This window comes from Mus musculus, chromosome 8 (genome assembly GCF_000001635.26).
Source record: "Mus musculus strain C57BL/6J chromosome 8, GRCm38.p6 C57BL/6J".
Classification (NCBI taxonomy): domain Eukaryota; kingdom Metazoa; phylum Chordata; class Mammalia; order Rodentia; family Muridae; genus Mus; species Mus musculus.
In genome coordinates this window covers 17,231,325-17,243,974 of record NC_000074.6, presented here as the reverse complement: position 1 = coordinate 17,243,974, position 12,650 = coordinate 17,231,325, and the positions used below count along the sequence as shown (strand labels likewise).

The 12,650-nt window shown below is 38.3% G+C and overlaps 1 protein-coding gene across 5 annotated transcripts in view; it reads left to right on the top strand.

The window, feature by feature from the left end:
* Csmd1 (CUB and Sushi multiple domains 1) overlaps window positions 1–12,650 on the top strand; it is a 1,642,848-nt gene that overhangs the window by 291,411 nt on the left and 1,338,787 nt on the right. The window lies entirely within an intron of this gene.

Sequence of the window (12,650 nt, the reverse complement as noted above, 5' to 3'; positions counted from 1 at the left end):
TCAACAATTGCCTGGGATATTGGGACACTTGTGGAGGCCAGGAAGCTATGTTCAATCTAACTTAGCTATTTGTCAAATCATTCCTTGGAAGCACTTATACTAAAACAATACTGAAAGAAAGCACACTAAACCCTTCACCAACTATCACAAGGACATATCTGGACCACACGCATGTTATAGGATGCCATAATCTCCAGAAGACCAGTTTTTGTGAAACTTTTTGCCTCAGAACTGTGGCCTAGCTTTTGGACTTGTCACACAGACTCCACTGGAGTGGGTATGGCAAGCATACCTGCTATATTTTGAATGAAGACAACACCAAAGAAAGCCATAGTATCCATATATATTAGAAGTGATATGGAGTTAAATTGATTAAAATTTGGTTAAATTGATTTGAAACTTTGATCAGTAAGAAGACTCCTTCTTGAGAAGAAAGAGTTGCACAAGGGATGGGTACTGGACATAAGCAAACTGAATAAATGTGACACATTTAAATGCTCAGTAGCATAGTAGTATAGCTCTGTTGACAGCAATTAATGGAATATTTCAATATAGCTAGTAGGCAGTATTGTGAATTTTCTCAACACAGAAATATGATAAATGATGGAGCTGATGGGTACACCAGCTACCCTGATAACTATTACATACCAAGACATAAATATTGCCATGGTGGCTATACATATATATAGTTACTATGTGCCAATTAAACATGCACAGTTCAAAAGAAAAGGGAGGATACTGTCGACTGAAACCTGCTTACAGGAGAGTGTGTGTGGCTATAGTAAGAATGTGTTCCCCAGCTGCTCACCAAACTAAGAAGAAGCAGGGTAGCCTCTGTCATGAGGAGTTCCGTAGGATCTCATATACTGCAAGTTGCAGTATATTTATTCACTTGAATGTCTAGCTAGATGATCAAATCCCTTCAGTCAATTCTTTAAAATGCATGGATCATGGATTTTCTTTCTATCTTATCTAAATGTATAATGTTTTGCCAGCATGCATGTATATGTACCACATGTGAACAGGTGCCAGAGAAGGTCAGATAGTGGTGTCAGATCCCCTGGGACTGGAGTTACAGACGGTTATATGGTGCTATTTAAGTGCTGAGAATGGAGTAACCTGGATCTTCAGGATGACAAGCCATTGGCCTTAATCTCTGATAATCTCTCCAGCCAAAATTCCTTTTATTCAGGCTCAATAAAGCACAGCAGCTGCCTGGACATACAAATGAAAATGATAGTCCTTAGCTGCCTCTCTGGGCACAGGCTGGATTCTCTTTCTCTTCTGAGCCTCTTTACAAACAGGCTACTTTGCCAAGGTTAAGATGTCCATGTAGGCAGCACATTGCCCATCTCCACTCTTCTTTGCAGTCCTCCTTTCTAAAGCTCCAAAGCTTATGCTCCACCATTCTTGTTTTTCTCCCCACGTCCTTCTTCAAGAATTCCCTATTATCTCAATTGTAATTTTAGAGTTTTTTCTGTTTTGACATGTATGTCATGTTCTGTGCTCCGTGTGTGTGTGTGTGTGTGTGTGTGTGTGTGTGTGTGGTGTTTGCATGCCATGTGCCTTGTGTTTCTTTGTGTGTCAGTAAACATGTGAATGTGCTATGCTACTGTGTATGAAATATGTATGTTTGTGTGTGTAGACGCTGTTTCTCCTCCTCTGCAACTCTAAACTTTCTGAGTATCCAGTCTGTTCCATTTATTTTCATCATCAATCTTTCTGCATGGTCACATGCTAATTACCGAAGGGAATCTGTGATCTTACCATCTCTGTTATTGGCTCTTTGCTGTGCATGTCCATATTTCATTTTTAATGACTCCATGAAAGCATTGTTTTAAAGCAGTGGTTCAGCCTGCTTTTCTTCTTGTCCTCTAAATGCAAGAAAAGATTATTTTATATTCAAGGCAGATATTTTTTTTTTCTGCCCAAACCTCCAGGTTTGCTTCTAATGTAGGAATGTTGCCAGGCTGTGCTTTCTCTTTCCTATTGCCAGCCAGCTCAAAGACACCAGGGGTTTCATATAAGATGGAAGTAAGGACTCCTACGAAATATGCTATTAAACAAGTCCAGATACTGTGCAGATGACACCTTCCCCTGGACTTTCTGTTTGGCCCTGCTGTGAACCTTACAAGGCTTCAAGGGTGGCTCCTAGCAAGTGTCCAGGAGGCAGGAGGCAGCCTGTCACCTTCAGACATAAGAATCATCGATGATGTGATGGCATCTTGACAGAATCCCTGTACCCTCCAGGAAAGTTTCACCTGCATATAGAAAGCATGGCTCTTAATGTTTGCTGTACCTGTTCCACCATCACCTTCTCATAGATGCTTCAAGCAGGGTACATAGCACTTACATGGGCAGTGCTACACTGAGTAGAGAGCTGAAAGTCTCCACAGCTCAGCTCTACAACTAGGGGCTGCTTCTATCACTATGCTTTTAAAGTCTTCTTCTGTATGATACAGGGATGGATTCTTTAAGCAGAATTCTTTCCATTGGCACCTTCGGTTTGATGGACCAAAATATGTGTGTTTGTATGTGTGTGTGTATGTGTGTGTGTGTGTGTGTTTGATGTTTAAAAAGATAGTTATTATCAACTAGTGAACTAGTGTTAAGAGCATACACAGATGCTCATTCTATATATGAGCCACTTTGTACCTAGTACTGGTCCTTATAAAGAAGCTGTTTAATGATTGAAGAAAGGGATAGACTGATTTTTTCCCTTAATGCAGTAACACTGAAAAGACCAAAGCAATCAGGTTCATGACTATGCCAGTTAATGCCAGCTAAGGGGGACTTCCAGCACTAGGTCTTAAGCAGCAGATTCAGGCTTCCAACATCTCTATTTACAGTATCTGCTGCCATGTGTTTATAACCACCAGAAAAGGGCCTTCTTTGTCCTACACAGAGGACTTTCCTATGAAGCCAATTCAGGAGCAGTGGCAGAGTTGTGTGAGAAAGTGTGTACCATCACATGCAGAAAAGAGACAGAAACAGAAGAGAGTCTGTTATCCAGCACCAAGACCATATGGAGCATCATAAACAAACAAACAAACCAATAAATAAATAAATAAATAAACAAACAAACAAACAGGCAAAAAAGAGATGGAGTGCTCTCAAAGATGAAGACCATTGCTTAAGTAGATCACATATAGGCTTGTAAAAATATGCCACAAAGGGGCACGGGAGAAGAATTTAATTTGGCCGAGCTCAGGTTTATATCCGTTCTTCTTTTCTGTACTTGAAACTCATCTGGAGCCAGCCAGTTTCTTTGGATGCAGAACTTGCATTGGCAGGTATTCCTTGTGAACATCAATGCCAATGCTAAACAGCCCAACACTTACGAAGCAGAAAGACGCAGATTTCTAGGGTGAGGAAGGGGGAGCAATGGGCTTTTCTCTTTTCGAGCCTTCTTACAAGTGTGGTGAAGTTTGAGATTCAGCTTTCAAAACATTCCTTGAACAACTTTCCAAATATCTATATCTCAGTTGCACCTCTATAGAAAAAAAAAAAAAAAAACGTAATCCTATATTTTCCCTTGCACTCAGGAATAAAATACATGAAAATCTGACTTAAATTGTTTTTTTTTTTTTTTTGAAAGGATGGTCATGTCTACGTGGGGATTTCCATGCTCTAAATTTGAGGAACTTTGTTGAGAAGGTTAAAACATGTCTGAAATAGATGGTATCTACCAGGCACATCCAGGGTTCCTCTCTGAAGATAAGCAAGGGTCTGAAAAAAAAAAAAAAAAGAAAAAGAACCTCAGTGATATTTCTCAGAATCTAAGAAATGGGAAGATAGCAAGCCAAGTTGATTTCCTGTGTGTCTCTCTATTCCCTGTAATTACCATGGACCTCTCCAGAAGCTGGAAAGAATCCCAGCAAATTTCTCCAATGAAACAGAGGAACACTGAACACCCTGACCCTCAGTTCATCTGTCCTGTGCTCTCCATTCCAGCAAACCCCATTCCTACTGTGTGGACAGTCGATGACACACCACCTGTAAGCCTCAGAAGGTTTAGATTACTGTAGACAGCCATGTGGATAAGCCCTTCATTGAAGAATGGGTTCTGAAGAAATGTCATTCCATGTAGATCAGAAAAGTACATCGAATGACATTCCTGAAGAATAATGATATTTATGCTCTTTCTCTCTGTCTCTGTGTTATCTCTGACTATCTGTCTCTCTGTCTTTATCTCTGTCTGTGTATCTATCTCTCATTAAAACACACACACACACACACACACACTTTTCAATTAAACACTATCCTTCATATTTCTGCTCTATGTCAGCTATCATGAAGCCGTGCTGAGTATCACAGTAGCTCAGAGTCCCAGGAGGAATGGGAGGACCCTCCATCTATAGGCACATTGAAACAGAAACTATACCTGGTGCATGAGGACAACTGTAGCCTTTGAATATCTCTGAAAACTGCACAGGGGATGTGGGTGCCTTAAGGGTGGTTATATTTTGGAAGAACATGAAGTAAGAAACAGGAGTGTTCAAGACTGACATGTTGGACACATGAATCACATCTTTATGTTAGCATTCTTGAGGGAGACCAAGGAAAGTCCATAAAAAAAAACCCCAAACAACAACAACAACAAAAAAGCCAAAAAACAAAAACCATAGATAGGCTTTTCAGATGTGAGAGCATAGCACTGTGGACACCGGAGCTCACTGGAGAAACAGAAAGGAACTTGTATTATTAAAGGAAAAGTGTCTCAACGCGTTCTCTTTGCAAAACTGAATCCCTTGCCCTGGAATTTTTGGAACAATGTGTGTTCCTAAAAATTGTTCTTGTGAGTTTCTTTGTTTCCTGTTATTAACTCTGTATTCTGTTATTTATAGAAACCACTTATTTGTCTATTAAGTAAAGATGTTTAATAAATTGGATATTAGGAGGTTCTGAACCAAAGCTGAAAACACGTCATTATTATGAGTCAGTCATAAGTTTATTTGGGATTTTAGTTCCTCTTTAATTTTCACATTTTATTTTAACCAATTAGAAAAGTCTGTATATTTTATTTATCAGTTCCTTTCCTGCATTCTTCAATTTCATTATTATAAAATCTTAGCATTTTTATATAACTGATTGCAAACATCCATAGCATATTTGCCCAGGGGGTGTGAGTCCCTCTGTCAAAGCCATGTAATCTGAGTCATGATACAAAGTAGATTAGCATAAGTGTAGACAGCTATCAACTAATGTAATCATAGTGATAATTTACTGTTGGGAGTTGAGCTACATTCCTGTTTGCACATGCTACCTTCCTTCAGGTTCCTGCTGACACTGATAAACACCAGCTCATCTTACCTGGCGTGTACACGATACTCTCCATAGCAATATTATATAGAGAGGATTATTAAGATCTAATAGTGTTAGGAGAAAGAGTTTTGTTTTAATTTAATCTTTTAAACTTGATTTGATATATTTTTAGATTCACATGTATTTCCTTTTTAAATATTTGTGTATCGTCATTTTATGTGATATGGGTGTTTTACATATTTGTAACATATGCATGTCTGGTAGCAGCAGAGTCTGGGAGAATAAACTGGACCTCCTGTAACTGGAGTTACAGGTAGTTGTAAGCCACCATGTGAGTGCAGGTAATTAAACCCAGATCTTCTGGAAGCCAGACAAAAGCAACCAGTACTCTCAGCCACTGAGCGATCTCTCCAGCGCCAGATTCACATGTATTCTGATAAAAAATCTAGGAACTCCCCATGGCCCAAAGATCCAGTCTAGCCACATCCCTACTGATCCTACCTCCTGCTGTGTGTTAACACCTGACTAGAAGATGAGATGTGCCCATAGTTACGTTCTGTCAATAAGTCATAAGAATTAGAGTTCTGCAGTCTTTAACTTTTGAAGCAGAAGCTCCCATCAGCTTGAAACTCTGGGGATGCCTCTCTTAATCCATGGGAGTCAACACAGTTCCATGGCTGCATACAGTTACTTATTAAGTAGCTAATTTCTCCCATTTCCACGCTAAAACATATCTGTGTCACTGTAGTTTTTATGTAAATAGCAGTGGCATAGCATTTTTCTGGGCATAGTCTTAGATCCCTAAAACAGAAAGTAGCATTGGAGTTAGAATATAATATGGCAGGCATAGATTTATTATTCAGAAAATCATAAGCTACTAGTCACATCAATTACTATATATAATTTTCTCTAGCAATGTCTGACCTTCATTGTCCCCTGTATCCAAAATGTATTTTGATTTTATATCACATTTCAAATAATGTTAGTCTCTCTGCTGAAAATGACGCAATTCATATTCACTCAATTTGTGTTTTGCTAATGGTATAGGGTGTTGGACACTCTCTTGGGGGCTAACTGGCCATCTAATATCTTGTTCAGTGACATATCTCTATAGTTCTCTCAAGTTGTCAACTGGACTGTTTCATATGACCCATTTTTAAGATGGCTGGTCCTTGGTCAACATATGATTTTCAAGGACTCTTTAAGTTTGCAGCTTAGTCATTCATTATTTTGAAGGTTTTCTTCACCACAAAGCAAGGGTTTTCACTTTGATAAAGTAAAATTTATCCTTTTTTCATTTCCCATTTGTGGTTTCAATGTCAGTTTCTTTCAAATATATCCTGGTCCCTTCAGTGTCTGTCTTTCTGTATTAATCTTTGAATCATCCTGCCTGCCCTAACAAAACCCCAAGCTTGGGTTTTTACTTGCAGCAAAATAAACCTGTTTCAACATGGTATGCATTTATATCTTTGCTGTGTTGTCTACAATCAGGATGTTTACAGTCATTTCACAGTAGTTCAGCAACCTTTAGTGCTTTGTTAGGTTTCAATCTACTTGTGTGATTTTGAATGATGTAATAGACTTATATTTTCTTCCCATGTTGAAACATCACTGAACTCCCTAACTATGCAAGTTTTTTTAGATTCGGTGAGATATTTCACACAGAGAGGCCTTTTGTTTCTACACAGGAACCATATTTTTCTTACTGTGAACATTTTAACTCATTTATTTATGGTGTCAGTTGAAGACTTCTTCAGTCTGTTCAGGAAGTACATGGGACTCAATATTCTTTCTCTTTTCCAGTCTTAGCAAGAAGGCAAATACTTTGCCACCATTTGTCAGTTGTTGTAACTATAAAAAATATACTTGAAGTAATAATTTCAAAGGGTGAAAATTTCATTTATGCTGATGGTTTTGGAGGCTTCGTTCTGTAGGCAGCTTTTACCACTGTTGTGGCTGGAGTCCAGCAGGACATCCTGGCCACTGGTGGGTGTGACAGAGCAGAGCTGGTGCCTTGGGACATGTGGGAAGCAGAGAGAATAACAAAGGAGAGCAAGAAAACAAGCTATGTTCTTCCAGGGAGACTCCTGCTGGATACTTCCTCCAATAAAACCAGAGCTCTGTATACTCTAGCTACCAATCCACCATTGACTAGTCCATGACAGAGTTATTCAGGCACATCAAAAAAAAAAAAAATCCCATCTCTAGAATATTGCTTCCAATAAATGGCCCTGTAATATTTATTATGTACAAGTATAGCCATAGATATTTATGGCTAAAAAATCTATCAATTTATATAAATTCTCATTAATCTTTAGTTTTCTGAATATTCATAATTTTGTATTTTTTGTAGGTGTTTAAGTATGTGAAATACTTTTTTCTCTGGTTGATTCAACTCTCATGATCTGTATTTTTTTCTAGTTTGCTAATTTTTTAGTTTGTTAATATAGGAGCCACAATGATTGGCTTAAAATGTACTGAAGTGAACCAAACAAACTTACTTAAAGTGGGTTAGCCAGGAGCGTTTGTAAGTACATGGAGTGGTATGAGCAACACCCATTTCTAGGACTGAAATATTTTCTCATCTAATGAGAGAACGTGTACCCATCACCACTTACTGCTCACTTTCTTTGGTAATATTCAAGAAAGACTTCAGCAAGTCTGTTTCTATGTCTCTGGGCAAAAATATCCTTGATATTCCATATACATTAAACTACACATTATATGGCATTTGCAGTCTGACTTCTTTCATACAGAATAACATTTTCATTATCTCTCCATTCTCTAGCTTGTATCAGTATTCCATTATTTTCAAGTCTGGATAATATTTCACTGTCAACATTTGTTGCCTTTTATATAACAATTACTGTTTTGCTCTTTCTTCTTTTGTTTAATTCTGCTCCAATTTCTCAATGTTTTCTTTTATCTGCCTGCTTTGACTTTGGTTTTCTCTTCTCCCCTTAAGTCTCACAGATGGCAATTCAAGACACCCGGCTGAGATTTCTTTATTTTATTAAAAAAAAACTTATTTATTTATTTTATGTATGTGAGTACACTGTAGCTGTACAGATGGTTGTGGGCCTTCATGTGGTTGTTGAGAATTGAATTTTTAGGCTCTCTCCAGTCAGCCCTACTCTCTCCGGCCCTAATCTTAATGTATTGTTATTCATAAGTACACTGTAGCTGTCTTCTGCCACAACAGAAGAGAGCACCAGATCTCATTATGGGTGGTTGCTGGGATTTGAACTCAGGACCTTCAGAACAGCAGTCAATGCTCTTACCTGCTGAGCCATCTCACCAGCCTGAGATCTCTTTATTTTAAGGTGGAAATTTGCAGCTCTGGATTCCACTCTGGGTGCTGCTTTCTTTACCCCACCTATTTTTATATATCCTCTTCATATCTTCATTTGTGACTGGTTTTTCAAAGGTCCCCTGAGATTTACCCCTTAACTCATTTGTTAAGCTTACTTTTGATTAGTCTAGAACACATTTATCACACCACCACCACCCCCTTACTGATTTCTTACCTCATTACCTTTTCACTGGACAAGTGACTTTTGTATTTATGTGATTTTAAAATTTAACTAGGCATGGTTATTTGTAAAACATGGTTTTCCCTGGTAAAGTTTTATTTGCTGATTATTATGCACAATGTGAATGGCTGCCATGTCTCCTGGTGTGGATGAGGTGTTAAAAGTCTGCTTCCTCTGATTGCTTTAGTGTTATTGCAGGCATCAGGTGCCTTGCTGATCCACTTAAGATATCATGTCCACCATAGATGTTGTCTTAGTCAGGGTTTGTATTCCTGCACAAGCATCATGACCAAGACACAAGTTGTGAAGGAATGGGTTTATTCAGCTTACACTTCCATACTGCTGTTCATCACCATGGAAGTCAGGACTGGAACTCAAGCAGGTCAGGAAGCAGGAGCTGATGCAGAGGCCATGGAGGGATGTTCTTTACTGGCTTGCCTCACCTGGCTTGCTCAGCCTGCTCTCTTATAGAACCCAAGACTACCAGCCCAGAGATGGTCCCAACCACAAGGGTCCTTTCCCCCTTGATCACTAATTGAGAAAATGCCTTACAGTTGGATCTCATGGAGGCATTTCCTCAACTGAAGCTCCTTTCTCTGTGATAACTCCAGCTATGTCAAGTTGACACAAAACTAGCCAGTACAGATGTGGATTCCCAATATGCAACATCATCACTGTGCAACAGTTTTAGAAGATTGATTCTCTTATTGTGCTTCTTCTATTTTGGTACTGTTTCTTTCTGTATGCTAATGAGTGTCATCTCTAGTTCATGTGTTTATATATTTCGGAAAACATAAAAGTTCCTCCTTGTCTTGAATAACAGCAATGGAGTTGCAATCTTCTTTGCCTGATGTCAGTGCCTACACACTCTTTTTACAGAGTACCAAAACTTTTTCATACTTCCAATACCAGCCTATGCATGTCTTTGATTATGAAGCTAGTATCTTGCAGAAAATATAGTTAGGCTGAATTGAATTTTAAATTTTAATTCCACTTTGTAAATCCCCAAGTTTTTAATAAAAACTTGATCATATTTATGGTAAAAGTATTTTCTAATAAGAAAAAGCTTTCTTTGAATGTCTTGTCTTGAGTATTGTATGTTACCTTACTTAGAAATGTGTCTCTCATTTTTAATATCACAGCTGTACCCTCAGTCATTTGGCTGAGATCAAGGGTAGCAGTGTCTGCTGCTGCTGCTGTTGATTGGTGTGTTTGACTGTTTGTCTTATATACTGTAGTTCTTGCTCATTTTTTAGTGTAAATTATATTCAGCTATGTCCTCAGTGGTAACTGCAGGGATAGCAGTTTTCATCCTAAAACTATCAGGAGAAAATGTAACTGATCCTACTTTATCTCTAATAAATGTAAGAATAATTTTACAATAAAGGTGTATTATTTTACTTCAGAGTTGAATTCCGTTATGGCTTATTACAGAATTTTTGCTTTGGTTTATGTGTGGGTGGTGACTGGAATTCCTACAACTTCCTAGTACAGTTTTTCTGTGTATATAGGTTGTAATTTAAGTAACAGGCTTGCCTTTGGTTTTTCAGTATTTTAAAGACATTTTTCTTCATCTCATCTCCACTGCTTTTGTTAAGGAATCTCTTACTAATCTTATGGACACCTTATATAGAATAGATAATTTTTTTCTTGTTGCTTTGAGATTTAGTCTTTGTCTTTAAATGGGATGATCACAGTATTCCCTAGTGTGAAGTTTATATTGCTAGAAGTAACTGCTTTTATTCAATTCATAAATTATTTTTTATTCAGTTCTTAGATCTGCAATACTCTGATTTTTGCCTTCCTGTCAGCTCTGGCATTCTCTTTGTGCATGTATTTGGTAGTTGATAACATTCTGCTATTCTCTAAAACTTGGTTTAATTTTTCTCCTTCATATTTATTTCTGTCACTTAAACTTATTTCTGTCGCTTCAATTTATTTTGAAACATTGTTTATATCTGATGTTCTAATGAAAAAAGATAAAAGTCACTAGGAAAGTTTTAATTTCAGTTATTGTACTTTAAAATTTACTTTATTAATATATCTTCTTCATGTATTATGAATGTGGGCTTGCTACAATGTGAGAGCACTGTTGAGTTCAGAGGGAAAAGTTTTAGAACAGGGTCTTTTCTTTCATCTCATGTGGGTTCTGAGGATGAAGTCAGGCAGCCTGTACATTGCAGCCCCATGGTCCCTACTGAGTTGTTTTTATAATGCCTACCTCTTTACTGGGCATCTTAGATTGTTTGGGCACCCACTTCCTCCTTGCTTCCCTTCTCTCTCTCTCTGTGACATTTTTATATCTGTGAATATTTTTAGGACAGAGGGTTTCTGAATTTCTCTGAAAACTCTAACATCAATAATTTTATGTGAACAAAGTCCATTGGCTTCACAGTGGCTAGATCATATTGTGGTTTCCCTTTGAAAGCTTTTTAAGTTTCTGTAAGAATGGAAGAGGCTTGATATCCTAGTGTAGTTACTATGGAAATGAGTCTCTACACTTCTTTTGTACTTGTTCCTTCTCTCTTTCCTAATAGTTAAATTAATTTTCAAAGCCATTTATTAGAGTCTATTTTTTCCAGTACAAGTCCCCTGATCTGTTTCTTCAGCTTATGTTTACTCAGAATTTTGATAGAGGTTTCTTTTGATAATCATCTGTCTAAAGCTAAAAAGTGAGGGAGGAGAGAAGGGAGGAAGGATAAGGGGAGGGAGTAGGAAGAAGCAATGAGAGGAAAGTAAAGAATAGCAATAATAACCATGGAGTAAAAAGAATGTGAAAGAGAAGTGAAGGAACAGAAGAAGAAGGGAGCAAATAAGAAAAGAGAGGGCACCAAAGGGCTCTCCTATTGAGGGCCAGATATACACTAAACCTTCACTGATACCAAGAGGCAGATGAGTTATCAGGAGAATCTGACTTGCAGTAGCATCTTCTCCACAGTTTTCTGAGAAGCCCACCTCTCTCCCCAGAAGCTAGTGACTGTTCCTGCAGCATGGTGAATGGGGTTTCTCTCACAGAGGAGAGAGGGCAAGAGCCCTACTCTGGATAGATACTTCTTCACTCACAGAGTAACCACCCATCTACACTTCAGGGACAGAGCTGTCGAGGTGGGAGGAGCTCCCTGGGTCTTGCTTTGGTCTCTATCCATGAAGAAAGCACCACAAATTGAGGACCATCTATACCCAATCCTGTGTTCATTGGCAGTTCAACTGAGCTACTTCCTGAATTGGATTCCTGAGGATTTTTAATGTTTTAAGGTCCCAGGTTTAGAACAGGCAGAATAGGGGCCCAAAGTTGAGACAATGAGAAGGTGAATGGGAAATGTCCCCCCCTCCCCCCCAGCCCAAGTGGCAGTAAAGTCAGCATACATCTTCACAGAAAAGGACACAACTACAACACGGAAAGCTATATTTGAACTTGATAACGCATTTTCAAGTCACATGGCCTCAATGTTTGGACATAGGAATGGCACAGCATAGGAAGGAAACTGGTCATATCTGGCAATATCTGCTGCAGTATTACTCTTCAGGGAAAAAGTAACTACAAAGCAATTTTTTTTAATTACCATATGGAAAACACACATCTTTGGAATCCTAGATGGCTGACACTTGATAAAGACCACTTATTTGCAAATGCCTCCATTCAATTCTAAGTGGTATTTAACATACTTCAGAGTTCCAGGGGAAAATGTCTGAATATAGATTTTCTTGTGCCATTTGTGTTATGATTATTTTCTGCCCTGGGCAGCTTCCCTAGAGAAGTATCACATTGTGATCAGGAGCCTTGAAGTCTGAGTACTGGCTCTATGTTGTTATCTGCAACTATTTTAACGCATGTCATAAATCACAATGGAA